General features: G+C 45.8%; 1 pseudogene; it reads left to right on the forward strand.

The window, feature by feature from the left end:
- The first annotated feature begins 11,151 nt into the window (after positions 1-11,151).
- Positions 11,152-26,077, forward strand: part of LOC136515541 (L-type lectin-domain containing receptor kinase IX.1-like) — a 29,811-nt pseudogene continuing 14,885 nt past the window's right edge.

A 26,077-nucleotide genomic window follows, 5' to 3' on the forward strand; every position in this document is an offset into this window, starting at 1 on the left:
TTGAAACAAACAAACTAGATATCCATTTGCATTGTTTTCTTGTGCTTGTACTCTTATCACTATCATGAGCTTCTAATTTTGACTTGACTAAATTGATTTGCCTAAGCTTCCAAGTCTAGTTTGAACCAATGACAAGCTTCTTCACACCTCTTACAAGGGTTATCTTGCCAATGTTGTACTTGTCACTTGTTAGCAATCCAAATTAAATCAAGTACTTGGGTTCACTAGCTCATGAATAAACTCATATACTACCACTAGATCAATTAAACATTCAAGCAATAGTGATAGGCTATGAATTTAAAACGTTTCAATTGTTATGCATGATCCTATGAAGCATGTACTATATGCACTAATCGCATACTAGTAAGGGATGAAATGATCATGCACATTACAATGATACCTTTGCTATGTTGGAGTAGAGGATAGTCACATAGATTCTAATTCATTACTCCAATAGCAATGTGAAGTTCAATTTATAGCTTGGTGAAGACCAATCATCATAGATAGAGTCCATTATTCACCCATATGAAATGAGAACCACTAATGATCAAGTGCACTATCTTATTGTGGTTAGCTTGCTTCATCTTTTGATCTTTACTTGCATGAGAGAACTATTTGGAATACCACTTGGATTGCCATGACTAGCTCTCTTTTGGGTGTTGCTTGCTTTTCTTGATCAAACCTATTGATTGCTTCAACTAAGCATCTCAAATATTTCTCGGATCACCACTTCCATGTTAGCCTTCCAAGTACTACACTTGGTTTACCTACACATAGGCGGCAAGCCCCTACACTAGGGAGAAGTGACCTCTCTCCAAGAATCATTCTTAACACTCACTTGAAATGAATTTGTTGATTGACCCAAGTGATGGACTTAATTTGATGAGTAACCTTGATTCTTTCTTAAGTCCTTTTCTTTATACTTGTTTAAGTCCTTTTCTTTCTACCAAATGATTTCCAATAGTCACTAGAACTTAAATTTCATCTTCATCTTGAGTTTGATCTTTATCTTCTAATTTGAGTACCAAATGTGTGCAAAGTACACTCCACAATCAAATGGCATTGTATTTTTTGCTTGTTATGCTTCTAGATCATCTCAAAACCAAATTTAGGTACATCAAACACTTATAAATATATTTCCAACTTGAGGACCTTTCAATCAAAGTGACTCCAAATAAATTCAATAATTGCTCTTTTCTAGCAGATTCTGTACTCTTAAAAAATGCATATCTCACAAAGTACAGAACCAAATATTACGAAATTTGGTAGAGATATGATTCACTAAGTTATCTAGCAGCTATAAAATTTTGAGCTTCATTTGACTTCTAGATTGCTACCAAATTTCAATTCTTCGACCACTACTACATGCTGAAAACTGCTGCACTATAGCTAACAAGATCCATTCCAAAATCGAAGCATCTCTTATCCAATTCTCATGAAATTTGTACAGCATCTTATACCATAAGTCTAGAGCATGTACACTAATTTTTATAACAATACAATAAGTTTTGATCACTCAAACATGGCTAAGATCACAGCTAGCTCACATTTTCAATATAGGACAGATTTCAATCACTTGAGCTATACTTCATCAAATGTGAATCAAACCTGAAATCAACTTGTTTGAATACTTTCACAAGACATAGATCCATTCAATACACTTACTAAATGTTATCTTATGAATTTATCCAACACAAATCAATCCAAACTTGATTACTAATCTATTTATCCATTCAAACATCTCATAGCAAGCAATATTGCATATTTATCCAATTCAATCAACTCATATGCACCCAAATGAAATGGTCAACAAGAGATATACCTCTGTTAGCTCATGATCAATCAATTTGCAAGCTTCAACTCAAATTCTTGCAAGCCATCAAATATATATATCCAATAAATCATCCACAACTTGAATATGACACTTATATGTTGTAGCACTTTTGGACTTCGCTAATTCTTGGCTTGGCATTGGGATAGGATTGCATTAAGCTTCAATACTTGGCTCAACATATGATGATCAATGTGAAATCAATTGAATCAAGCCTCCAATGCCGATAGTACCTACAAACAATCATCCACTTTTTGATGGTACCCAAACTAGTTTGGGTCCTCTCAAGTTAGGTGCAACATACTTAGACAAAGCCTTAGTATGAGTAGCGGGATGTTTTGCAATTGCAACCAATGAGGTACCATTGCCATCCTTTCTAACCACATTATTATCAACAATTAAAATAGCCTTAGAATTGTTACCTAGCGGACATGAATTTGCCATGTGTCCTCTTTCCCGGCATGAGTAGCACTTCCTCTTTGATTGAGCCTTCTCTTCCTTGATCATGTGGTGCTTCCCATTGCCTTGCCTCTCATGGATTGCTTGAGACTTCTTCTCAAGCTTGGTAGGACACTTAGAGGCAAAGTGTCATGTATTTTCACACTTGAAGCACTTTATGTGAGCATAATCTTTATTCTCATCTTCATTCTTGCTCATCATCTTGGCATCTTGAGTTTGCATTGGATGCCTTGCCTTTCCACCCCTTCTTGTTTTCTTCTTCTTCGTCATCAAGTCACCACCATCTTCATGATAGATCTTGACTTGCTCTTAGGGTGTCTTCTCTTGCTCAACTTGTGGCTTTGGTTGAGGCTCTTCTAGTTGCTTCACCAATTGCTTGGTTGGGCACATTGAGGTAAGATCACCCCAAGTGCGGCATTTGAAGCACTTCACATGCTTGAGCCTCTCTTCTTCTTTTATCTTCTTGGGCTTCTCAATTTAGGGCAACCATTTGCAAGGTGTCCTGCTTCATGACACTGGTAGCACATGGTATGAGAGAGCTTTCTTTGTTGTAGCTTCTTTATCTTTCTTTTTCTCTTTCTTTCACCCTTTGTCATCTTCTTCTTGAAGCCAAGGTCACACTTATCACCATAGTTTCTTTGAGTCTTTAACATGTGCTCAAAGGTGACTTTTGAGTTGTAGCACCTCTCTAACTTGTTGCTCAAATTCTTCACTTCATTTTTGAGCTCATTGTTCTCCTTCAAAATGTTAGTCTCACAAGACATAGAAGTAGAACAAGCATATATATGTCAAGAGCATGGCATATCTAATAAATCATTACAAGAGGTGGATACATGCTTTTTTCCCTACATCACAAGAGTTAGTCACATGTTGCAATTGATCACTTGACTCATGTGATGAGCTCTCATTATTTTTAAGTTTCTTTGAAAACACTTTAATGAGAGAAGCATGTTGTTCTAATAATTCTTCATGAGATGCAAGTAGTGTCTCATGAGTCAACTTTAGCTCACCATGTGAAGATTTAAGAACATCAAGTAATTTCTTATGTTCTTCACATGAGTTCTTTAGAAATGAGTTTTCATTTTCCAATTTCAATGTTTTAGCTTTCTCATTTTCTAAAGACATGGTTATGCTAGCAAGTCTACTAACAAGCTCATCATATGAATCAACATGATCAACCACATTAGCATTTGATACCTTGGTGTCACCTTGTGACATGAAACAATGTGGTGTAGTGGAAGGGCTTGTAGTAGCATCGCAATCATGGCCCGATCATGAACCATCATCACCATCAAGTGTGCATGGGGTAGGATCATCATGTACATCACTTGAGGCATCACCATCAATCTTATCAAGTGATTTTGTGGTAGCATCATTATCATTATCACTTGACCATGAGGTGGAGCAATCTTCCACAATCACAAAATTGTGGTCATGCTCAACACGCTCATGTGCCTCCACCTTGTGATCATCCTCCTTCTTGAATTTGCCATCATCCCACATGGAGGAATCACCGATGGTGTGCTTGATTGATTCCCATATCTCATGAGCGGTTCTCACATAGTTTATCCTTTTCATTAAATCAAAGCTCAAAGCATCCATTAGATAACAACAAGCATGTGCATCAAGTTCATAGAGAACTCTTTGAGCTTTGGTGAGATTTCTATGGTCCAAGACATGGGTGAGACCACTAGTGACAATCCACCAAAACTTAGGTCCCTTTGCACGAAAATGATCAAGCATGTGATTTTTCCAAAGTGCAAAGTTTGTGCCATCAAAAATGTGTGTGTCATAAACATCTAGCCCACTAGACGTCATCCTCTCGGGTCAGTGAAGACCACAAATGAGAGACCTAGCTCTGATACCAATTGAAAGGTCGAGATGGCAAACTAGAGGGGGGGGGTGAATAGTCCTTTCTAAATTTAATCGCGCCGCCTAACCGAAACAAATACGGAATTAAAACAATCGGTCTAGCCAAGACTACACCCCTCTATCGAAGTTCACAAGCACCTTATAAAGATCCTAATTAGCCAACAAAGGTGTCAGGCAAGCTAGAGCTCACCTATCTAATTTTAGGAGCAAGGCCACACAAACCTATGCCACTAGTATTTTGCACACCGGGGAGCTCCAACACAATTCTAGTAAGAAAAAGCACACAGCTCCTACGCTCACTAGCAATGCTCAATAACAAGGCAACCAATGCCAAATTAGAGAGCGCAAATAATTAGCTACACAAACTAAGCAATGTGACTAACAATGTTACACATACCAAATTAGCCACGCAAGGGAGCTACTTCTATGCTACACAAGCAAGAAGGTAACTAGTGAGCTACACAAGCTAACTAATTACAAGAGCAACTACACAAGCACAATGTATATGAAAGTAATTACAAGCTTGTGTAAGGGGATTGAAAACCAATAGGAAGAACAATGTTGACACGGTGATTTTTCTCCCGAGGTTTCCGTGCTTGTCAACACGCTATGTCCCCGTTGAGACAAGCTCCAAGGTTGCCACCGGTCCTCTTGCTAGTGGTGACCCGCAAGTCACACTCTCCCATATCGAGTGCTTAACACAAGCTCTAGCACTTGACCCGGCAGGACCACGTGTCGCCCTTCGCATCTCGCTCTATTAGAGTTGCTCTTCGCGGCTCCCGCAGGGCGAGCACAATGCCCCTCACAAAGCTCTTCTCCGGAGCACCGCACAAGATTCTTGCGGACTTCCACAGAGACCACCACCAAGCCATCTAGGAGGTGGCAACCTCCAAGAGTAACAAGCACCACCGGCTTGCAAGATGACCACCTAGTGCCACTCGATGCAACCTCACGATGCAATCACACTAGAATCGCTCACTCACTCAATCGGATGAACACTATCAAGCTAGAGTGAGTTAGAGGGCTCCCAAGCACCACCACATAAGACACCAAGGCTCTAGTGTGCTTAGCTCTCCACCGCTATCGGCCAAAGGCCAACCAACACTTCTATTTATAGCCCCACGGGCTAAAATAGCCGTTACCCCTTCACGGGGTAGATTTTGGGACGACCGGACGCGTAGGTCGTGTGCACCGAACGTGTTTGGTGTGGCGACCGGACGCGTCCAGTCACTGCGTCTGATCAATGCTTGACTGCCATGTGTCCCATTCAAATGAAGTAGCCATTACCGCCCAACAACCCTCTCTGACACGCTCTGACGCGACGCATCGGACGCACTGCAGCGAAGTGATCAGACGCAAGAGGGGCAGCATCTGGTCGAGTCCAGAGAGCTCCTAGAGTTACTCAACTGTGACCAGACGCATCCGGTGTGGCCGATCGGACATAGGAGGGGCAGCGTCTGGTCGAGTCCAGAGAGCTCCCAGAGCCGCTCAATTGCGACCGGACGTGTTCGGTGTGGCCGACCGGACGCGCCCCTACGTCCGGCCCTCTCTGGACCAACACCCGCGCCCCACATCACCATCACCTGATGCTAAACAGTGATTGCTCAGCGCCCGGTCACTGCTATGAGCCAGAGTCCGGTCACCTTAGCAACTCTGCTCGCGCCTGGCCAAAATACCGGACGCGTCCGGTATCGATATCGGACGTGTCCGATCACGTCGGGAACACTGCTGCCTGAGATAGATAACGGACGCGTCCGGTCCTCATGTCGGACGCGTCCGGTCACCCCATGACCAGCGCATTCAACTCCTTTTCTTCACCAACTTCTTCTCCTTTGCAAATGTGCCAACACCACCAAGTGTACAACACCTTGTGCACGTGTGTTAGCTTTTCACAAACATTTTTCAAGGAGTTAACCACTCAACTTGCTGCGCCACTCGATCCTAGCAACGATGCAAAGTTAGATCACTCGAGTGGCGCTAGATGACTGATATGCAAATAAGTTTGTCCCTCTTGATAGTACGACCATCTATCCTAAACCCGGTCATAAACTTCCCTACACACCTATGACCGGTGAAATGAAATGCCCTAGGTTATACCTTTGCCTTGCGCATTCCATTCCATCTCCTCCAATGTCGATGAAACACATGCACCAACACGATCAACAATGATATGATCCACTTCATATCATCACGTGATCATATTGATTCATCGATCTTGACTTCACTTGCTCTTCACCGTTGCCTCGGACCATCGGCGCCAAGTCATCACTCAACTTGCCCTTCACACTTGCAACCGATCCGTCGAGCCAAGTCATGTCTTGATCTTCTCCACCTTGATCACATGACTCAATGTCATGTCTCATGTGCAATGAGCTCCTTCATCATCACATGTGTGAGCTTTGCAACATCTTCGAGCCATTTCCACTTCCATGGCATATGTTGCTCACACACATGTACCTGTGGACTAATCACCTGTGTATCTCACATAAACACAATTAGTCCACCTAGGGTTGTCAGTCAATTACTAAAACCAAACAAGGACCTTTCAATAGTGTCCCTCTAGATGATTCTCATCTAGTTGTAAAATAGAAAATAGGGAGAGCGAAGAGGAGAGAGCTAAGGAGGAGCCGGATCTGTCGGATCTTCCTCGACTTTGTACTTCTACAGATTTGACTCATCCTTGAGTAATCTCTAGGTGCTTCAATTATTATTTCTAAGTTCTTTATTTACTTAATTTTAGTATTTATTTCAAGTTCATTTATTGGATTCTCGCTTGCATCAAGTGCTCTAGTCTTTGCAAAACTAGAGTAGTAATCAATAGAATAGGCGTGGTGCTTAGTCTTGCGATTACCTGGAATTGTACCTAGCCCCATGGATCATTGTGGTAGCCCTAGGTGGTGATAGCCCTGACGGCTGACGTAGTCCACCACGTTTGGGTTGGTGTTTGCAGGACCATAGTCTGAACTTCCTAGCTCCTTTCTCATCTTAGTCTGAAGCTAGTGTTCTGATGTCCCGAAGTAAGTAAACCTTGAAGTAACCTTGATTCTTAGATCAACTAGAGAAACCTTAGGAAATTCTTCTCTACCCACAAAAACATTTACCTACCTTTATCCTTGGACGATCTTGATCCTTGATTAGTACACTTCACGTTCCCCGTAGAAATCGATACCTTGGAATACTCTCGGGTGAAAGCTACAATGGTATCCGTGCGCTTGCGGATTTTTCTTTTTGCATTAACAAATACCAACAATGAGCACATGTTGCAACAGTATGTTTCATGCGTTTCAGATGTATGTTGTATATGTTTTATCTAGATGTTGCAAAAGTAGATCTGATGTTGCATATGTTGCAATGACTATACACGTATGTTGCAAGTGTATGTTTCAGTTGTTTTAAACGTATATTGCAAGTGTTTTATCTAGATGTTGCATATGTTGCATTGACTATATACGTATGTTGCAAGTGTATGTTTCAAATGTTTTAGTTGTTTTAAACGTACGTTGCAAGTATTTTATCTGGATGTTGCATATATTGTAGTGCCCATACACATATGTTGCACTGGCATTATGTTGCAAATGTTTCATGTGCAGGCGCGGCAAGGGGGCGCAGGTGAAGGTGGTCCCCTCGGGCGCAATGGTCCCTGCGTGTGCGGCAGCAGGCGTGGAGCACAAAAGCTGTATCCATGGGCATGGCAGTAGGTGCGGAGCACGAAGCTGCATCCATGGACGGGTAGCAGGTGGGGAGCACGAGGCGAAGCGGAGCACGAAGATGCATCCATGGGCAGCCAGCAGGCGCAGAGCACGAGGCGAAGCAGAGCATGAAGCTGCATCCATAGGCGCCGTGATGGTATCATTATTGAATGCCTCCCCCTCTTGGAACTATGTTCAATAACCATCACATGGTCACTATAAGAAACTAACAAAGACACTGAAGGACAGTGGGGAGCTAGACAATTTTTTTTATTTGCCTGACACTTCGTAGAGGAGATTACACACTTTAGTTTCTGCACTTATAAGCATATACAATAGGAGGTTCCGTTGTGATGATGAAAACATCTTTAGATGGGCAAGTTCTTTGAGTACCAAAATATCACATAGTCATAGTTCAGAATACTAATATAGGTGACATGCTGCTATTACTATAAGTCAACAGTCACCTTCCACTTCCTGGTGGCAATTGTTCTTCTGGATCCAATGGTATAAATGCCAGTCCAGAGCCACCAGAGCTTGAAGCAGACCTGCGACTTAACTCTGCTAGAGATTTACGTCATTGACTATCTATATAAGCACAGACACAAATTAAACTTATTCACTCTTCAACTTACCAGGACTTCCAGGAGTACTATGGTCACTTTGCAGAGTATCGTAAGCTCTGTCATACTCTGCACTCATGTTTGCTCTGAGTTTTTCAATGCCATCTGTGAAGTCCATCGGCAGACCACCTGTTTCCATATCATACTCTCCCCCAGCCTGAAAATTCAACCACTCATCAGGGACAAATCTAATGATAATTATGATCAGCTCACTAGGGAAGGGTGTTATTCTTTTCAGAAAATAAAAGAATCTAGAATAACCTGAGGTGGAAATTCATGAGGTGGTGAGTTTTTCGGCTGTTGCTCTTGTGATGATGATCGCTGCCCTCCTTTAAGAAAGTAAGAAACAGTTAAGGTTTTTGAATTGGCCTTTAGCATGTTAAAATAATATGGTTTCTTCAAGTCAAGAAAGATGACACAATATTACACATTATGAAGTGACCTGAAGAAGCTTTTGTGGACTTGACTTCAGTGCAGTCCTTCCAGAGCTGCATAAGTGGCTTAGGATAATATAATTCTGAGGACGAGTTGTCATGAGATATTAGAGCAACCGGGGGGATGTCCATGAGATCACTTGTCTTGGTTGATCGAGTAAAATTAAAATTCTGCAAGCATAAATCAGATAAATGTTCTTTATTAGAATGCATCAGTACAGAAATCTCCAGGAAAATAGGTTAGTCGGACCAAACATACACTGTTAACTTTACGCCTTTTGAGACAAGGCTTGATGCATCCTTCAGCCATGTCTGATGATATATGTTTCCCGGGATCATCATCTGGTTATTGTCCATAATTACTTGTCGGAGTTCCCTACGTGCTTTCCGCTTTGATGCTTTAGGTGGTTGCTGCTGCCGTGTAAAAGAGCTAGCTCAAGTAAACAAGAACAAACTAAACAAGTAATCCCTTTCCATACTATTTTCTAGATGTAATAAGGCTTTATAAATCATGTTTACCTTCATCTTCTGCTCCTCTGGCCCCCCTGCAAGAGAACTTTCAGTAATTGCAGCAAGAGCCAGCGTGGAGCTCAAAAAATATAAACAAGTCTGCAGTGAAAGCTTTGGCATCTTGTTACTCAGCGGTGATAAATGTCGAAGGCTTCAGGTTCAGGTTAACTCTGCTGATGGCAACCAAATCAGAGTATCCATTCTTCAGAGACCAACGTCGACGACATCACACAGCGCCCCCCCAACGGCTACCTTCCCTAACAACCACAGCACACACACTGGGAGAGTGGCAAACCTTATCGTCCATAGCATGGCATGTGCCCTTGAATGTTCTTCTCTCCTTGCCTGAATGTTCTTCTCTGTCACCATTTATAATTCTGATTAAAGCGACAGTGACGGGAGTAGGATTGATAATAGACTGGACCCAAACAAAACTTGTGACCACCCTTGTGAGCTAAGAGATATCAGCTACTACTTCAGAGCTAAGAGATATCTTTTGAGGGGGAGAGCTAAGAGATATCCATTGAAAGCAGAAAATCAGTACTCCTAACCTACGAAACTTGTGACCAGTGAGTCAGTGACCACCCTTGTGAAACTTGCAAAAGAATCCTGCTGTACTTCCTCACACAGAAGGGGTAAATTTTCTCAATGAAAAACACTCCTGAAATCAGCAAGAAATTGGTAAAATGTCATTTGTTACACTTCAAGCTGCTAAACCCTAAACCCTAAAGCTGACCCTCTGAACTTCTAGCTGCTTTATTATGACATGACAGTTTGGTTTCTGCATCTGCACACCAGGACACAACACTTTCCGCACATGACGCCGGTCGCCGGGTCGTGATCCTACATCGTGCAAGAACCAAGAATTGGATAGCTCGAATCGACCTGATCCACTACAAATCCTCATCAGCCACGGCTGACGGTGTTAGAAACAAGGTTTTCATTTCCGGAAATTAAAATTTATCGGGGGTCACGGATAAAGAGGATAAACAGGATATATCGGACCAAATTCAAATAAAATTTAATTTAAATTTAAGTAAATTTAAATAAATTTAAACAAAATTTGTACGAAAAAGATAGATATTTTCTTATTGGCACCTACGAATAAAAAGGATATATCGGAAATATCGGGAGATTTCGGCCGATAAAGGAAACCATAGTTAGAAAGAGAGCAAACGCAACGCAGAGGAGGACACAGGGTGTCCAAGAAGACCATAAAGCAACGACGTCCCAGGGGAGCTGAGAGCAGCCGGCCGGCTATGGCTTCCCACCTTCTCCTCCTCCTCGCAACCTTGGCCCTCATCTTCGTCGCAGCCGCAGGGCAGGCGGGCAACAAGATCGAGAGATTGAGGCCATTTCATCCGTCCTGCTCGACGACGCACAACCAACGTTTTTTTTATCGGCCGAAATTCACAGAAATTTCCGAAATTTCCTTTCTATCCACAGGGTCCGATAAAATTTGACATCGGCCAAATTTTTCCCTTCTTTCCTGCTTCCACATAGATAACCCAAATTCAGCCGTGCGACAATCCCACACTATAATGTTTTATTCTTGTTTTTATCTGTGAATAAGTGATGTTTAATAGCTTAGTAATAGTTTCAAGTCAAATTCTACTGAATTTTTTCAAAACAATTTGATTTTTTTTAATTTGGTCCGATATTTCCGATATATCTTGCTTATCCTATTTATCCATGACCTCCGATAAATTTTTATTTCCGATAATAAAAACCTTGCGCACAACTACACCGACGGCAGCCAGTACAAGAAGAGCCTGGACCAGCTCCTGGCCGCGCTCCCCGCTGCGGCCGGCGGCAACGGCTGGTTCTACAAGGGCAGCGCCGGATCGGGGCCCGACGCGGTGTTCGGCCTCATCATGTGCTTCGCGGACAGCAACGCGACGCTGTGCCTGGACTGCTTCTCCAGGGCGCCAGCTGGGATCACAACGGTGTGCCCGGGCAGCCGGAACGTGAGCGCCGCGTACGATGCGTGCGTGCTCCGGTACTCGTCCGCGCCGATCCCCGCCACCGTGGACCTCCGTGAAGTGTTCGCTGTGTACACGCCCATCAGCGACAGCGGCATGCCTCAGAAGCTATGCAGGGGGCCTGGGTGCCGCTGATGACCAGCCTCTCGGGCGGCGCCGCCTCCGACCCGTCGCGGATTTTCAACAGCAGCACGCCGTACTCGGGCATGGGCTCGCAGGAGATGTACGGCCTGGCGCAGTGCACCAGGGACCTCAACGGCAGCCAGTGCACGCGCTGCATCAGGAGCTACGCCAAGAGGCTGGGGGAGCTGTTTCCCAATAACACGGGAGGCGCCATCAAGGGCTACAGCTGCTACCTGCGCTACCTGGTGGCCCCAATAAACATCACTCTGCCGCCGGTGGCGGCGCCGGCGCCAACTACGTCATCGACTGATTGTGATTGCCGGTGGCGCGAGCATCTCCAGTAGTTCCCCAATAATCTTTTCCCAATATACATGTATTGGGGTAGCCCAATATCATCTTTTGTCAATATTGGGGGAGTTGCTGTAGCAGTACCCCAATACCCATAAGAAGGCGGGTCCCACAGGAGTGCAAGAGAAAATATGGCTGAAAAGTGGTAATTGGGATAGTCCCCATGATATCGGGGGAGTTGTATCTCCTCCTTTCTTTGAGGGGAGATGAGGAAATATTGGTGGCCACCAAAAAAAGCAAGAGGTATTGGGAAACTGCTGGAGCAAGAAAAAAGCACAATTGTCCCCAATATGACAGTTTTACGAGGATAGGGGGGTATTGGGGACTGCTTGAGATGCTCTTAGACAATATAGTCTGTTGGGTTAACCTGATCGGTTCCTGAGTTTGTTAGGCTTGGCGCTAGGGTTAGTTCCTAGTTTGTAGGTCAAGCTAGTTGATAGATATCTTGATGTATATCTCTTGTAACTTGTTCTTGTTGTACAAGGCCACGTCGGAAACTGTTCCTGGCTCTATATAACACGGAACCGAGTGCCCAGGAAGGGCATCTTGTTCAACCTACTTTCACATGGTATCTGGACCCAATCTCCTAGCGGAACTTCATGGCATTCACTGCTTCTTCCACAGTAGCATCTGTTGTGCCATTGCTCGCCACTTTCCTCCCCGAGAGCGAGAAGTTGACTCGCAGCAACCACGTGTTGTGGAAGGCGCAAGTTCTCTCGGCACTAAAGGGCGTCCAGTGTTGGGGACCAATACTAGGGTACTCGAAGAGGAGGAGCTAATGATCATCAACATTGATTCATCCGAGAAGTCAAGAGCGCGACTACAGCTCCAACCGACCCCAGGTGCGCGGGCTTCGCCTCGCCCGACCTCTAGGTCAGGGCCCCTGGCTCGCCCGACCTCTAGATCAGGGGCTCCGCCCTGCCCGGCCACTGGGTCAGGGGCTCCATCTCGCCTGACCCCTTAGGCATGGCTCTTGATGGAAGCCCATACCGTCGCCAACCACTACGGGCCAGAAAGTACAACCCAAGGTCAAACTTCTAGCATCGTGCAGGGAGCGGGCACATTTCAACATGACCCGTGCCCGAGACATGTCACTCTAGGGAACTCACATCACCAATAGTGACAGACACGTGGTCACTATGCTGCCTACTCCTTATACGGCTACTGACTAGTACGCTGGATCGCTGCGTCGCCTGCTAGGACAGAATGGGACGTCACGACCCGCTGACAACGCCGGGGCATGGCATCAGCGGCGAATAGGTGCCCAGCGTGGAGCCGTCCCTGTCACCATGAGCAGTGTCGGTGGGAGCTGCGTAAAGGAGAAGAAAGGCCCGGCGGTCCTGGAAGCCTTCCTCTCCTTAGCTCTTCTCCCTCTTTCTCTCTGTGTAACCTGCTCTTCCCCTTCATCTATAAAAGGGGAAGCAGGACGCCCTAGGAGAGACGATGGTGGTCCACCACTCTACATGGTTGTAGACATCAAAACACATGCCCTAACACGCCTTAGGAGCACACGCACATCAGAGACTTGGGACATGTTCCTCTCTCGCTTGTTTGCAACCCCTACTACAAACTTTTAGTGCTAGTAACACGAGCAATAGTGATGAACTCGATGTAGGGACTTTTTGCCCAAACTAGTATAAACCTCATGTCCTCTAAGCACACCATCTGAGCCAGACAGCGCAATACTAGAAATTTACTAGTTGGTAACTTGAAACACTGACAGTTGGCACGCCAAGTAGGGGACTTTTGTGCGTCTCGACGTCCACATCAGGCCTTGGATGGCTAGTCACGGCGTCAGCGGGGTCCCAGGCGTGCACGTGCGCTTTGGGAACCTGGACTTCATCGTCATGATGGAGGAAGAGTTGATGCAGGCTCCCATCGCCGTCCAACCTCTCCACTTCACCGGCCTCGACGCGATCGCTGAGGCGCTCGAGGAGCTATGGCTACAAGCACCAGAGGCCCACGCCCTCGACAGTGACCAGCTCCTCAGTTTTGATTACGGGAGGCTAGAGCACCAGCTCGGTGCCTTGCTGGGACCCCGACCGTCCCGAGAGGACCTAGGGCCGCCTCACCTTCTCCTTCGCCAACGTCATAACATAGCTGGCCGGGGGAGAGCTGCTCTTCCTGGAATACCTCATCCAAAGCGCTCGACAGTGCTCCCGTCCGGTCTCCACAATGCCATAGAGACCATTGGTCACCTTGTGGCACAACGCATGCCTCCATCCCCCGCGAACGATGAGTTCATGGGACGACCTCCTCACGGGAGAATCAGGGTTGCCCTCCAACTCTAACTCTAGTAGGGGGAGCCATCACCCTTCTCATGAATGTTTCATGGCAGGTACCCTCGAGGGATACATCGAAAGCATCAATGAGGGAGAGGCTACCCCAACAAACGACCTCGATGACGAGGTCGAGGGGGATGCAGGGGCCCCACCTCACCAGCAGGTAGAGTAGCTGAAGTCCCGGCACCAAGAGATCGAGGAAGCATGGCTCTAGCTCGAGCAGAAATGTGCGGAGCTTGAGCAAGAGATCGAGCGCCATAGAGACGGTGGGCGTGCGCATGCCATGGCCCACGATGTGAACCAAAGGATCATCGAGGATGACGAAGCCCTCCCACACTTCACTCGGGCAAGCTAGAACATCGCTGCTACGGTGGCCTTGCTCTAGGGGCTTCCGAGACTCGCGAGCCCTGAGGATCGTCGAGCCCATCGCGAGATTTGCACGCTACTCAAGCATGCAATAGTGTAGCAGGCAAAGAGCTTGCTGTCCCGACAACATGAGCTCGACACCAGCCAGTGCGTGCCATCAGATCGACTTGACAAGGACATGTTAGTCCACCAGGCACTACAAGGTGGTAGGCCATGCACCATGGTCCTGGTGCATGAATGTCTCAGGCTCCACCGTGATGCGCGCAATACCCTCAATGCCTGCAGGCGTACCCATGGAGATGCGAGGGAGGAGGCTAGCCATGGCTACCACCCTCATCATGGTGGATGCTACGACAGCGGCGAGGACCGAAGCCCGAGCCCTGACTTGTTGGGACCTTAGGCCTTTAGCCGACACATCCTCAACGCCGTCTTCCCACCGCAGTATTGACTGCCGACCAACATTTTGAAATACTCTGGGGAAATGAACCCTGGACTGTGGCTTGAGGATTATGGGCTTGCTTGTCAAGCCAGTGGAGTGGATAATGATGATTTCATTATCCGTAACCTTCCATTGTTCCTGGCTAATTCAACACGAACGTGGTTGGAACACCTTCTGCACAACCGAATCCAAAGTTGGGCGGACCTAAAAGAGATCTTTGTGGGAAACTTCCAGGGCACATATGCATGTCCTGGGAACCCATGTGATCTCAAAAACTACCGACAGAAGTCTAAGGAAACTCTTCATGGGTACATCTGGTGCTTCTCCCGGCAGTGCAACGAGCTGCCCAACATCACCGACGCCGACGTCATAGGAGCCTTCCTGTCTAGGACCACCTGCAAGTCCCTAGTCCACAAGCTAGGACATAAGGGCCCGCGAACCACCAAGGAACTTCTTAACATCACCACCAGCCATGCCTCAGGCGAGGAGGCGGCCGGAGCAATTTTTGACCACCTTAAAGGCAAGGTGAAGTGAGACGAAGACGCTGGTGAAGGAGCCTCCAACCGTCCCAACAAGACGAAGAACAAGCAGTGGCATGAGAGCTCGCTCATGGCCATCACTACCCGTAAGGGGGGTCAGAAGGCCGCCGAGGGTACCCCAGACCACTTTGAGAAGCTACTCGAAGGGCCATGCCTGAACAATGCTTTCCCCATCAAGCACCTATACAAGGACTATGTCCTCATGAAGCGGTTCTTGTTTGGAGTCTCCAACAAGGGGGAGCATAGGAAGTAGCCCAAGCCGACAGCGGACGATGCCGAGGGGAAGGATGGTGGCTTTCCGACGCTGGATGGCTGCCTCATGATCTTCGGAGGGTCGGCGTCCTACGACTCCAAGCGTCGCCAGAAGCTTGTGGGCTGCGAGGTCTATACGGTCGAGCTGGCCGCGCCTACTTTCCCTCAGCCAGGAAGATATCCGCTCGTGGTCAACCTGATCATCAGCATGAAGCGGCTCACCAAGGTGCTCATGGATGGAGGCAGCACCCTCAACATCATGTACGCCAAAACTTTCGACGCCATGGGCTTCGATCGATCGCGCATCTGACCTACCAGGGAACCTTTCCATGGCATCGTGCCTAGAAAGCAGGCCATGCCACTTGGGCAGATCGATTTGCCCATCACCTTCGAGGATTCCGACCAATTATAGGACAGTGACCCTTACCTTCAAGGTGGTTAGGTTTCATGGAACCTACCACGCCATCCTAGGACATCCATGCTATGTGAAGTTCATGGCCATCCCCAACTACACCTGTCTAAAGTTGAAGATGCCAGGTCCATGCGAGGTCATCACCATCGACACCTCCTTCCACCATGCCTACAAGTGTGAGGTTCGAGTGCTGCTAACATGCCATGGCAATTAGTCGACTCTAGAGAGCTTACGGCCATCAGGGAGGAGGTCATCGAAGAAGCATCCTGACCCCTAAGTGGTCGACCAGGGTCTTTCAAGCTTGTAGAGGGCGCCAAGGAGGTCCTCATAGACCCTAGCAACTCCAAAGGCAAAGTGGTGCGCATGGGCACCATGCTTTCCTCCGAATAGGAAAGCACGCTCGTCGACTTCCTCTGCGCCAATAGAGACATCTTTGCGTGGAGACCCTCGAACGTGCTAGGCATTCTAAGAGAAGTCACCGAGCATGCCTTGAAGATCAGGCTAGGCTCCAAGCCGATGAAGCAGCATCTGTGTCACTTCGATAAGGAGAAACGCAGGGCCATTGGCGAGGAGATTGAGAAGCTTTTGGCGGCCGGGTTCATCAAGGAAGTATACCACCCTGAGTGGTTAGCCAATCCCGTTCTTGTATGAAAAAAGAGTGGGAAATGGAGAATGTGTGTTGACTACACGGGTCTCAACAAAGCATGTCTAAAGGATCCGTTTCCTTTGCCACGCATAGACTAAGTAGTCAACTTGACCTCAGGGTGTGAAACCCTTTGCTTCCTTAATGCGTACTCCGGGTACCCTCAAATCGCGATGAAAGAGTACGACCAGCTCGTGACGTCTTTCATCACCCTGTTCAGATCATTCTGCTACGTAACAATGTCGTTCGGTCTAAAACACATGGGGGCTACATACCAACACTGCATGCTCAAGTGTTTCGAGGATCTCATCGGGCGGATAGTTGAGGCCTATGTGGATGACATCGTGGCAAAATCCAAACGGGATGGCCAGGTCATAGCCAACCTAGAGCAGACCTTCGTGAAACTCTAAGCAAACGACATCAAGCTCAACCCTAAGAAGTGTGTTTTTGGGGTCCCAAGGGGTATGCTACTAGGTTTTATCGTCTCCGAGCATGGCATTGAAGCCAACCCAGAGAAGATCTCGACCATCACAAGGATGGGCTCGATTCAGAACATAAAGGGGGTACAACGAGTTACGAGGTGCCTCACCGCGCCCTACCGCTTTATCTCGCGCCTCGATGAATGAGCTCTCCCCCTCTATTGGCTTCTAAAGAAGGCCAACCATTTTGAATGGACGCCCGAGGCTCAGGAGGCACTTGACAAGGTCAAGCAGCTCCTAACAAAGGCCCAGATCCTAGTCCCCCCCGACCGATGAGGAACCACTTCTACTCTACATTGCGGCCACCACTCAAGTGGCCAGCGCCAGTGTCGATGCGGGACCCACGGGTTACCCCTCAAGGAAGGGAGAAGATCTAGTCTAACTAGGATTCTTTCCATGTAATCTTAGTAGTAGTATTATTCTGTAATCCTACTAGGAACTCTCATTGTAAACTGACTAGGACTCTGGCCTCCTGACTATATAAAGGAGGGCGGAGTTCCTGGAGAAGGGAGTTAGAGACAACACTTTACAATCAATCTAACGCAAAGGCTAACGCCGACTGGACGTAGGGCTATTACTCGATCACGGTCGAGGGCCCAAACCAGGATAAATCGACTGTCTCTTGCGTTTACCGTGGCAGGCTATCGGTGGTGAAACATTGACAGCTGGCGCGCTAGGTATGGGCTTTCGGTGAATCTGCATCCGAGAGCTCGATGGACCTCGACAACATGATCTTCTCGATGGGATCAACCTTCATCTTTGGTTCATGGATCTACGAGGCAGGTGATGATGGCAAGCTCCAAAGCCGTCTCCTCAAAGATTTGGATCACCATGAAGACCTTTCTATTTCGATGACTACGACAGATCAACTCGCCGGAAGATTCGCGCAGCTCGTGATGTTTGATCCAACTCAGATTTCGCGGCTTTGCGCATCCAACTCAAACTCAGGCTCTGCATCCAAGATGGAGTCTTACCCGAGTTCTTTCGAGAAACCAAGTTCTTTTCCGGCAGGGTTCTATAATGCGGCTTTGGCCTATCAAGAATACAACTCGGAGTACACTCAGAATCCTTTCAAGAAGTCGGGTCCTTTTCCGTTCAAACTCCACAACATGGCAAAATCTTATCAGGCATGGCCCGAAGGATCCCTCGATCCGGTGCTTAGAATGCCACTGAAAGGAGCTCAGGAAGGTCTTGTACTAACTATAACATCTCAAGACTACATTAATTCTACCCTACTAAGAAGGAGACTCGACCTGCGACCTTGAAGCCTCTACTAAAGTTATCAACGACTACGACAGTGTGGAAACTGACGCCGATAACAGAACAATTCACGCACGAGAAGTATTCATGGTTCGACGTCCTCGATCACCATTGGTCCCCCTAGAAGCACCCGACATCAGGTCATCGGATGAATCTGAGTCCAACATATCACCCTTTATCCAGGGGCACGATGGTGAGACCAAGAATCAGAAGCAAGCCAGAGAAAGAAGAAACAAATTAAAACAAGGACGCCAACACTGTGCTAGGCAGCGCAAGGAAGCTTGGATCAGATATGAATTAGATCTGGCCGAGTACAATAGAAGAAAATCAGAGCAAGAAGTCGAAGAAAGACACGCGACGAATACACCCTACAATAGGATCCGAGAAGCACTAGAAGAACTCGGAGCGACCTCACATCCCAGTGAAAGACAGGAACAGCTCTAGGACCTTCTCCGGTCAACAACCCTATGGACACACGACGGAAGGACCCGCTCAAGACTACCTACCAGGTCAACATCTCATGGGCAGGAAGATCAAAATCAAAGGAAGTCCGCTTTCGAGAGACTCAGACCAAGTGGAAGTCACAATAGAGAAAGTAAAAGGGACCATAGTCAAAACTACCGAGTCGAACAACCAAGAAAGATCAGAAGCAAAGTACCTATTCAGACAGCCCCACAAAACTACTCTCACCAAGACAACAGTTGGCTAGAAGGAGGTGCTAAATCAGAATACACAGACACCAGAACGCACGATAGATTCCCCTATTTTGCAAACAGACTTGCTTCAATACGACTACCTCACAAGTTCAAGCCATCCAACCACTCTAAATATGATGGCAACACCCGAACCAAAAAGCAAAATGGCTGAAATTATGCCTGAGCATACAGGCCAAGAGCAAAAGAGCTGAAAAGATGCTTGAGCCCGCCGATGAGGGTAGCTAATAAGCTAACACCCGAACCAAAAAGCAAAATGGCTAAAATTATGCCTGAGCATACCGGCCAAGAGCAAAAGAGCTGAAAAGATGCTTGAGCCCACTGATGAGGGTAGCTAATAAGCTAACACCCGAACCAAAAAGCAAAATGGCTAAAATTATGCCTGAGCATACAGGCCGAGAGCAAAAGAGCTGAAAAGATGCTTGAGCCCGCCGATCAGGGTAGCTAATAAGCTAACACCTGAACCAAAAAGCAAAATGGCTGAAATTATGCCTGAGCATACCGGTCGAGAGCAAAAGAGCTAAAAAGATGCTTGAGCCCGCCGACGAGGGTAGCTAATAAGCTAACACCCGAACCAAAAAGCAAAATGGCTGAAATTATGCCTGAGCATACTGGTCGAGAGCAAAAGAGCTGAAAAGATGCTTGAGCCCGCCGATGAGGGTAGCTAATAAGCTAACACCCGAACCAAAAAGCAAAATGGTTGAAATTATGCCTGAGCATACCGGTCGTGAACAAAAAAGCCGAAAAGATGCTTGAGCCTACCGATGAGGGTAGCTGATAAGCCAACACCTGAACCGATCCTAAGATGTTTGTACAACCAGGGAAAGAGCCAGATGCTGGCCACATCTCGAGTTAAGCAAAAAAGCTAAAAAGAAGAAGCTGAAGATACTTGAGATCGCTGGTCCTAAGTCTCTTCAGTACTAACAAGAACAAAAAGGTTGTCAGGACAAAGATCTACTTAACCTGAGTTGTTTACACGGCAGCCGTACAAGCACTCGACAAATCAAGAAAGTTTGTCAAGACAACGATCTACATATATCGAGTTGTTTACACGGCGCAAATGAAAGCCTGACAAGCACTTGACAAAATCAAGAAGATTTGATAAGACAACGATCTGCATATACCTAGTTGATTACATGGCGCAGATAAAAGTCATACAAACACTCGACCTATCAAGGAGCGATCCTACAACGGATGAAACAACACGACCACCATAAACTGTTGATGCGCACCACGACCAACAAACGACTACTTGGAAAAAATTCCGATCACTTGGACAATTCATTTAAAGAATAAACAAGGCGAAGACATCCAGGCAAAGAAGACATCAACAAAAAATAAAGAATCTTCATTCAAAAAGAAGTATAATATCCTATTACAGAGGCTGGAGTACAAAGGTCAATTACATCAAGCATCGTCATCAGGAGAAGAAATATCAATATTAAGATTATCCACAATCCTCCTGGCTAAATCTTCGACCTCAGGCTCCACCTTTTCAACGGCATCCAAATATTCTTGACTCTCGGCTTCCTCTGCAATCTTGGACAAAGGCACCTTCGGAGCAAGAACCCAGACCTAGGCAAGAACATTTCTTGTACATAGTTGGAAGCACCTCTTCACGAACTCCTGGAAACGGGTCAGAACTTGAGGAATAAACTGAGCCCAAGATTGACCATCATCTGTTGGAGTCCGGAGAAGATCGGCTACTGACCGAAATGATTTCCACAAAGCATTCCAGTTCTCAGTAGCCGTCGCTAACTTACCAGTCAAGACTTCAACAATTTTTTGGACCTACACAAGATCCCTGTCAGCTCCACGCCTAATCAACTTGGCAAGCGCGAGTTCTTCATCAACACGAGTAATTACCTCCTCAGCCCTGTTGTGACTATTGCGAACAAGTATCTTCATTTCCTCAATACCCTCCGAGAGCTTCTGCTTTTCAACTCGGAGAGCTAGACCAGGCACCAAAAAAGAAGTCAGCAGAAAGGGAAATTTGAATACAAAAGGAAACAAAAAGAACCCGCAATACCATTGCACTCATTCTTCATGGCCTCCACATTCTTCAAGGCCTCCTGGACAGCAGCATCCCTCCGCTTTTCTGCCTCAACCACCCGGGCATGGAGAGCATGTTCCTCCATTTGGTGCATTTGATGCTCGGTCTGCATCTCAGCCCGACAGAGGTCAAGCTCTGTTTTTAGGGCACTAACCTCAGTAGACAACTTTTTCTCAGTTTCAGACAAGAAAAAGAAGCCGGTATGATCCCGAGAAAAAGACTGAACAAAAAGAGAGAGAGAGAAAAATAAGACATAAGAACAGAAGAAAGATGAACATCCAAAGAAAGAACTTCAGAAAAACTTACCTAGAGTTTTTCCCAAAAGAAGTCGCAAAGGTTCCCTAGGCAGCGGTCAGCTCTGACAACCGATGAGTGGCATCGAATTGTTGCACCACATCATCATCCAAACGCTGACCACCAGTAGCAAGAGGAGCAGAGGGAGAAGTCGACCGATGCAAAGAAGGCAAGACCAGGACCGTATCCTGGGAAGCCCCTGCTACCCCCTCAGATGGACCCACCGCCACGGCCAGAGTCACCCCCAGAGTCAACAAATCCGCAACAGCGTGATCACTAGGGAACCCTGTCTCCCTCATAGCCACCTCGTAGACCGTACATTTCGAGTCCTGAGACTCAGCACATAGGGGCGCACTAGAGGACTGACAAGAGGTCGACTGAGGGTTAAGGGAAGGCGAGGGTCTGCAAGATGATAAGGAAACTCGACGATAAGAATATGAATCAGAAAAAAGAGGAAAACAGAAGCAAAGAAACATAACCAGGATTCACTCACTTAGCTATCTTCTTCTTCATAAAACCCCCAAGACCAACAGAAGACCTTAGAGGGGGAACTATAGCAGCAAAAATATCACCACCACTCTGCGACAGGAGTGGCGTGGTCGGTACTAGAGCCCCAGAAGAACTCAAGCTCGATGACCGCTTACTACAAGAGAACAAGGCCAGAGTTAGAACAAAAAGAGGTGTTCAACAACAGAAAAACAAGAAAACAACTCACCGACGCATGACAAGGGCTGCATCATCATCCTCATCTACCTCACTCTCAAACAAGCCAACCATAGTGCCATCTGAAAAAGGAGAAAAGTACTCGATTAAAGGCACAAACAAACAACAAAAAGACAAAACGTATTAATATGCTCACCTAGGAGCACGCTTCCTATAACTTGAGTACCTAGACGAGTACTCGACTGGCGAGACTTCTTGGTAGCAGACAAACCAGAAGAAGAACAATCCACTCGCCCCCTTTTTCCGACACTACGAGGAGCTCGAGGAACTGGATGAGGAACATACTCTACATATGCATCAAGAACTATGGAAGGAACACCAGGAAACATCGTGGTGGTTTGAAACTTACTGGTTAAAGATGCCCTAGCAAGACTCTCCCCAGTCTCCACCATGGCAGGGCGGTCATCAAGGGGGATCGGATCAACGAAGTTACGCCCCAATTCCTATAAAAGAGTAAAACAACCAGACAAGAAAGATTAAGCAAAAAGTGGAGACAGCAAAGGAAATACAAAAAGTACCTGCATAAGAAAAAACAACTCACAGCAGGAGGCGGGTTGTTAGCACAATACTCAGGGACAACATATGGGACGACGCTTACTCCTTTCAACATCTTTTGAAGGCGCTCGAGCACCTCCTCATCAATCAACTCAAGGGCAGGGACCATACGAGAAGGGTCCTCCACCCCAGAGTACTCAAAACCATAATTCTCTCGCTCCTTCAAAGGTTGAACACGGCGGCAAAGAAAACTAGAAACGATCCCGAAGCCGGTCAAGCCTTGATGTTTCAGAGTACATATCCTCTCAAGAAACGGCTTGATCGCCTGGAGCTCATCCATCGTCAGGAGATTTTTATCCCATTGGTCGTTAACCACGGGACCAGAACCAGAATGAACAGCAAGAGGAGGAATCATATTGGCGGCATAAAACCAGTCGGCACGCCAATCCCTCACAGAATCAACCAAGTCATAATCAAAGAATTTACTCTTACGACCCTGACGAAACTGAATCCCACAGCCACCAAGAACATGGGTGTCATCGCTGCGGGGTTGGGGCTTCAGACGGAAGAAGTAACGAAAGAGAGAAAGAGAAGGAGGAATTCCAAGAAAAGTTTCACAAAGATGAACAAAAACAGAAAGATGAAGGATAGCATTAGGAGCAAGATGGTTCAAGCTAATCCCAAAATAACTGAGAAATCGATGAAGAAAAGCAAAAGTAGGAAGGCAGAGTCCAGCACGGATAAAGGAGAGAAAAAGAACAATCTCACCAGGGCCTGGAGTTGGGACCCAATGCTGGCCTAGAGCTTTCCAATCAGCAAACTCCTTGCCCTGGATCAGACCATCACTGACAAGCTCGCGCAACTGATCCTCAGTCGTAGTCGGAGCCGGCTAGATCTTCTGAGCAGCCCTCATAGCCATGAATTCTTGATTTTCAATCACAGAAAGCGATGCCTCCTCATCTACAAAGGTTGCTTGGGACTTGCTCGCTGATTTCTTCCTACCCATATACTAGTGAAAGCAATAAAGCACTAAGAAATGATGATGCTCAGACGGCGGCGCTCAGATGACGGCAACAATGGCGACGGCGGAGTTTTGAAGACTAGGGTTTCAAGGCAAAAGCAGGGCAACAAAGAAAAAGAAGAAGAAAGGCCTTTAAATAGATTTTTACGGCAATAAAAATGCGGCCCACCAGGCCCGTTTAAACACGGCATGAGAACGCAACGATCCATTTCTCAACACAACTAACACAACTGAAATGATGGAACTCAGATTCAAGACCCTCCAACTCTTTGTTCCAAATAGCAAGAGGCTCGGGGGCTACACTCAGTGAGTGCACTTTTTCTTCAAAAAAGCGCACATCACTCAGAAGAATTCTTCAAGACAGAAGTTTTCAAAAAACATAAGATTCAAGACCCTCTAACTTTTTGTTCCAAATAGCAAGAGGCTCGAGGGCTACACTCAGTGAGTGCACTTTTTTCTTCGAAAAAGCGCACGTCACCAAGAAGACTTCTTCAAGACAGACCACTTCATGGCCTCAAGAAAAAAAGAACCCGGATCGAGCTATATCCGAGTTCTTTTTGATAAGTGCTACTTTGCTTCACGGTCGTATCATCAGATCCGGCCAGCTAAGTGCTAGGCATGCGTTCAACATGACATGAGGACGTACAGCGAATCGGTCCTTAATCAACACACATGGGGATAGATAGGCACCCAAGACATCCATGCCTTGTTGCTTCTCTATCACGATCCCACCCGGTCTCCTTTATTCATTGACACATGGTTATTTCTACGCTAGTAAATATAGCCAATCGTGATTAGTTATCAGCCTATATCATGCAGGTGACAGGTAATCACCCGACTTCTACCGATTAAGCATGGCTAAGCATATATTCGATCCTGGACCTATATAGGATTCAAGATATATATATATACATATATATATATATATATCTAGACAAGGAAGATATGTGCAACAAGTGTTTCCAATCAACTCCTAGTACTTAATGCATCAACATAAAAGGATAGTTCGAAAACATAGGAGGCTTAGAATACTCCAGGGCTTGCCTAGAATCCGACACTAGGTTAGTGTTTGTTGGACGGCACTCACTTGGCAAGAATCTCCCATCTCAGCACTTGCTTAGTCCTTCTGTCTTTAGGATTCACCAAACTCCATCTTTAGGTTCGGCTCCAACATCACGTCCTTCACGTGGGTCATCTGGCGTACCTAGATGAGATACAAGATGCAAGTGCATGAATATGAACAATGGTCACATCATATTGATTTAAGCACTAGCGAGCAAGTCATTCAACTAAGTAACTAGGGCTACATAATTTAGAGCATGCACCAGCAACATCAAGAATGGGCAATCAACTTAAGTGCATACACATAATTTGGACAGCATTACAGTAGTCGCGTCTTTCAACCATAACTGGAGTTACAATCATTCAATAAAAGTAATCATGGACTTTCTAGAAAGATAATGAAATTTTATACAACTTTGTTATTCATTCCAAAAGGTAATTCATAGGTTAACATAATCAAATATGCCAATATCTCTGGTCTATACCGATAAGGACAAAAAACTGACATTAACTTCAGAAATGTATAACTGGAGTTCTAATCATCCAACAAACATGACCCTTAACTTTATAGAAATATTATTACGTCATATACAACTTTCTTATTATCACCTTTAGGTGATTCAACAGTTATTTGGCGTTAAACACACAAAGCAACAATTATGTCCAAAACATGGACATAATCTAACATGCCACTTCAGACAGCAATAAGTTGAGTTCTAGAATTCACAACAAGGTGGTTCTAGACTTTTTAGAAATCTTATCAAACCATGCACCACTTTGTTATAGACACTATAAGCTAATTCTAAAGTTAACTAGGTCAAACATCATAAAGAAGACATCTCTGTCCATATTAGGACAGAATATGTCACTCCACTTCACAAGCTCATAACTAGAGATTTAGACCACCAAAAGGGGTGATCTTTAACAATTTGGAAATATCATGAAAATCACTACACTTATTCTATTATATCAAAGATGTGATTCAAAGCTTAGCTAAGTCAAACAACATAATCATTCAGATCTGTACAGAGAGCATGCAAAACCTAATAGGGAAATTATAAAATCTATAGCTCCTAAATTATCAGAACTATGGTCATAAAAATTTAACACAAGCTAGACTATGAAGTTACATACAGCTTTGGTATTCACCATATTCACAGAAAACATGATTTG

The sequence above is a fragment of the Miscanthus floridulus genome, chromosome 17 (assembly GCF_019320115.1).
Source record: "Miscanthus floridulus cultivar M001 chromosome 17, ASM1932011v1, whole genome shotgun sequence".
NCBI lineage: Eukaryota > Viridiplantae > Streptophyta > Magnoliopsida > Poales > Poaceae > Miscanthus > Miscanthus floridulus.